Source organism: Panicum virgatum, chromosome 9K (assembly GCF_016808335.1).
Source record: "Panicum virgatum strain AP13 chromosome 9K, P.virgatum_v5, whole genome shotgun sequence".
Classification (NCBI taxonomy): Eukaryota; Viridiplantae; Streptophyta; class Magnoliopsida; order Poales; family Poaceae; genus Panicum; species Panicum virgatum.
Window position 1 is genome coordinate 8884877 of NC_053144.1, and position 5177 is coordinate 8890053.

Consider the following 5177-nt stretch of genomic DNA (forward strand, 5'->3'; position numbering starts at 1 on the left):
CTCTGAGCTTGAGCTGAGGTTAGGCCGTGAGGGTGTTTGGGGTTGGGGCTTTGGCACTGTGTGGTTGGAGGTTGGGAACAGCGAGCCTTGGAGGGCTCGCCGGCGTCAGGCCGGTTTGCCACTCGGGCAGGCACTGACCTCACTGTGGCTTGTGGATTTTGTTGCCGAGCGCCGCGTTCCTTTTTTTTAAATATAAGGAGGAAAATGACCGTCCTTTTTTTTTGAAAAATCATCTCCATGTCTCGTTGGAACCTTTATCTTTTACGAATTTATAGGTAATTTTTAGCCAAGTGTGACATGGAGGTTAAGAGTATCTCTAACCTATTACTCATACCCTATACTTAAAATATATTTTTTGTCCATTACCAATGACTATTTTTGTAATGATTGCTGTAGTAGACTACCAAAATCAAATCACCAAGAATAAGAGAGAAAATCCCCTTTATTTAGATGAAAGAGAGGTGTGCTTTGTTGATTAAAAAAAGGTAATAAAATTGGATTGGTAATTTTCTGGAGCATTTCCAATCACAAAAATATCAATTATTTGGTATTAGGAAGGGAGATGAGCAATATGTTGGAGATGCATCTGGATGATCAAGGAGAAAGAATAAGCATCCGTAGATCAAGGTAGTAAAGGAGATTATTAAACCAAGATGCACGGCTTAACAGTGAAATAACTACAAGATTTTGCACCTTATTACTTGCTACCTGTATAGTACTGAATATAAATTCATTTAAAATTGTCCTAAGCCAGGCCTTCCTAACTTCTGCATCTATTACGAGAAGGGAATATAGAATTGTGATATATAATTAATGTTAATGGATTATGAGTAATATATAATTCCTGCTATCGTGTGAGTTATATATGATAGATCTATTGTGCTGTTTGGTCAAAAGTTCATATGACTGTGTTGACCTCCTAATATATGGGGTTAGAGGAAGTAAATACCATTTGCGCCTAAATAAAATGTGAACTTCCTTTGATATCCTGTTACTTAGAGAGACGAGTAAGGGAGTGCAAGAAAACTTGGAGAAAGAGAAAAAACTGAATATGGTCATAGATAAGTCAACTGGCTCTTTTCCAAATGTTTCCTTAACAAAAATACACTACCGTAGAACATAAATTAGATATATTGTATTATTAAAAAAAATTCAGTTTGAATCTTGTGTTTGTTAATCTATCTGAAATTTTTAGATATTGATGGCCAAATCTATAAGAAAAAAAAGACAACCAATAACAACTCTAAAAGAACTTTCAGTTGAAACAAATCTAACTAGACATGTGTTTGAGATGAAGGAAGCAGAATGTGAAACGGGGAAACAAACTATCCACGCAAGTGTAGTTTCTACCTGCCTCGCTTGTTTAGTCCGCAAATTTTTTTGAATTTTGGTACTGTAGTATTTTTGTTATTATTTGACAATTAATATTTAATTATAAATTAATTGAGCTTAAAATATTCATCTCCTCGTTTACAGTTAAATTATATAATTAGTTATTTTTTTCAACTGTATTTAATAATTCATGTATATGTCTGAAAATTCGATGTGACGAGTACTGTAGTAAAAATTTTAGAAACTAAACATGCTTGCTCGCCCTTGCTCGCTCGAATGTTTTATCGTGCCCGTGCTTAGCAGCTAAGCCATGCAGGTGACACGGAAAAGGCTTGTGGCCTCACTGATACTCGACAACTTTGAGAGCCACGAAGCCCTTTGTGCCTATGAGCTCTTTTCGGCGCCGGTCCTCGAAACGGAAAAGGGAGGCGCGGAGCAGTCCGTGTCCCCCCACGGTGGGTCGTGCGGCGCACGGGCTCAACGTCGGGTGCAACCCCCGTTGACCCTCCTCGCAGCCTCGCTCTGCCGGCCTGCCGCCAGCACATGCTCTCGCGTCGGGTCCGATGGCGTTGCACTAGCAGCGAGCGAGGTCAGGTGGTGCGCGGAGTACGGAGCAGTCCGTTGTGATTGTGTAATTGTGTTAGGCACAGCCGCACAGGGGTAGGACGGTAGGCCTGACCTAATCGACTACCGTGAGCCTAAGCCTCCGTCCTAAAAAACAGGAGTAAAAACCGTTAGGAGCTGGTAACTTCGGAGCTGGTAACTTCCATCGTGAAGGACGTATATATGTAAATCTATATCGCTGGAAGTTTTGGAGGCCTGCGGAGCATTCACGCACTGTTGACAAATTGAATGATGGCGCGTGTCATAGATTAATTGTGCCTACCTGTTGGACATCGCGTCTGGTTCGCAGAAACAGTCGAAGAGAGTTGCGCTTGCCTGCCGCGTGTCCAGGACTGTCGCCCGTGTCTCGCCATGAAATCGAGGACAGAAGACATCTTGCGCTGTCGTCATATTTCTCAACCCAATTTCTCGCCTCCTCCGCCCCTCCACCGAAAACAAATCCGATGTCCCCATTGTCGCCCGCACCTGTCGCCTTCTCTCCACCGATAGGAGCACAACCATTCACTTCCACTTCCATAGAGGCTGTCGGATTGGCCGAGGCTGCCGAGCTGCACGGTGCGCTAATGAGATGCGGTGGCTCAAGAGGAACACGGTGCCGCGGCGCTGCCGGCGAAGGGCGACGACTTCCGTTTCGCCGGTGGTCATCCACCTCAATTTAGGCCCATGTCGTCCGAGGGTCCAGGCCTTCAGCTTTCGTTCAGGCTATTTTTTGCGACTCCACTTCTCCGCTTCCCCCATCCTTGCTCCTACGGTGCTGCCTTTTTAGGCAGTGCCTGTCTGCCCGACGCTATCAACACATTGGCCACACTCCTGTCCACAGTCAGCACTGTCGAGCCTCCTCTGCAGTCCCCAATTCATATCTCATGCTGTCGTCGAGTGCTATTAGATTGGCAACACTATCTGTTCATGACTATATGACAAGGGAGCCTAATTTCTATGCCTTTGGGCTGCTCAAGGTTCCGACACACATGCTGCCAGTGTCATCTGTTGGTTTAAACATATTCAGGTTCTTGCCGAATAAGCTAACTGAATCTTTACTTTTGCAGATGCCAAGTGCCTAACAGATTGGCTAATATTGATGCTGCAGCTGCACTTCCTACACTGCAAGAGTTTTTACTATTGATGCCCTTTCCCTTCTCCAGTTGATACTTGAGTTTTTAGTCCTCATTCTGCCTAACAGATTGGCTAATATTGATGTGCTTTCCCTTCTCCGGTTGATACTGAGTTCTTAGTAGTATGTCAGGTTGTACTGAAATCCAAACTCCATGAATGACTCAATTCAGGGATGATGGAGCAAGCAAATGAAAAATCAAAGGCCAAATCCCATATGCATGTTAACAGGCTATATGAAATATTTCTGTCATCCTACAATATAGCTGATTACATTGTTATATGTCCACCATTATTCGTATGATTTCTTCCTACATTTATTTCCTACCATTAATTTAATTGCCTAAACATAGTACTTTTGCCTTGAGAAATACCAACATGAGGACTGTTTGCTCCTATTTATTCAAGAAAGTTGCATCCAAAAAGCCAAAAATCAGAGACGATTATTTGCTCAAGAGGTTTCAGTTCAATGCCCTGCAATACTCTGTATTTTGTATTTGTATACCTCACAAGTGTTTTTTATAACATTATAAATTGTTTCTTGGATAAGTAGATGGCCAGTTAAGTACGGTTTTATTCTTCTACACACTGATTGATTGACAACAAAATATTTACAGCCATAGTCATCTACCATCATAATGTAATGTCTCTATTTATGACTAAAAAGCAGCAAGCGCTCAGAGTTGCATCTGTTCTTAGGTTTTGTTGAACTTTGTAGGGAGTAGTGTTCAGAAAATGGAAGTTAGGAGGTCAACAGTCAACTGTCCCTGGTGTTACTAAAAGTTTGACAACACCATGATCTAATCAAATTTCGTAGCCTAATCAACATATTTAACTATAATTATTTTATCAGTTAATGCATTCCTATATTGTTTCATATTTAATTTCTTTGTTTTTATTTAGTCATTTTTGCTGCGATGGGAGATGAGAGCATATCTTGGAGTCAACGATCCAGATATCCTGCCTCTTGGATTCAGTTTTTGGGTTTTAGATATAATGTGCTGACTGATAAAAAAAACTGATTAGGTAACTAAATTGAAGACATTGTTTTACAATTAAGGCAAGACAGCTAAAGGCAAGACAGCTACTGATGCTCGAGGTGCTCAAGGTCCTGGTCAAGCTGACCAAGGCACCCTGCCACTAATAATAAATAAATAATTTTTTCACATGACTCGCCTGATTTAGTTTACGTGGCCAATGTATTAATGTGGTTTTGTTTACAAATATCACATGACTGTCTAAGAACCAAGCCTCAACATTCATTTATTAGATCATGTTTTTTCGTCTATCGATAAAAGAACATGAAGGCACGCACGGAAAGCCTGAAGCAGCCGTACACTGAAACTTATTCATCTCTACCTTTCACCATATATGCGAGCTATTGTTAGTTCTTGGTTGTTTGATTTTCACAGCTGTGGTGAACTGAAACCCTTTCACATATGATTAGATTTTTAAAAGGTGAAAGATACAATTTTCATTAATGCAGAAACTGTGCCGTTGAAGTGAGCTTTCAATTTTATTATCACAAAGAAGGTTCTAATATGTTAAAACCTCTTGCTTTCCTACACAAGATGCTACTGTTTCATATTCTACGTAACATTTTGTTTGTGCTTTATAAATCATATAACTCTTTACAATTTACTCAACCAATACATCTTTCTTTAGCCTTTGCCGATCTGAATAACTTGCTATTAGGCCATCGTTATAGTTATAATATTACATTTCATACCAGCTGGCCTTGCCTTTTCTTAATTGCTGGTTCGTTTCAAACAAAATAAATAACGTGCATTTTAAATGGATACACTGAAATACAATTGGAAGGTATTATACATGATGACAACACGGACCATCCACGCTTTCCTAACCGGCGCGGCGTTAGCGCGCCAATCATCCTAGTACGTTATATCATGAAGAAAAAGAAGAATTTATTTCTCACCCATTTTATTATTCTTTTTTACATCCTTTTATGCAGTACGACTGTGAGAATCGATCGACGTCTGGGACCGAAGGAGCAGCGACGCGTCCGTCGCCGTAGCAGTGGTTGGTCAACCGCGTGACGTGGCCCGGTTGACCTGAGCGCACACGGTGCGTGCAAGTTTCGGGCTTTTGTT

General features: G+C 41.1%; 1 long non-coding RNA gene across 1 annotated transcript; it reads left to right on the forward strand.

The window, feature by feature from the left end:
- Positions 1 to 2454: 2454 nt before the first annotated feature.
- LOC120648511 lies at positions 2455 to 3294 on the forward strand. Its single transcript, XR_005664973.1, has 2 exons — positions 2455 to 2912; positions 3003 to 3294. It is a non-coding gene; the product is annotated as an uncharacterized LOC120648511 (long non-coding RNA).
- The last annotated feature ends 1883 nt before the right edge of the window (positions 3295 to 5177 follow it).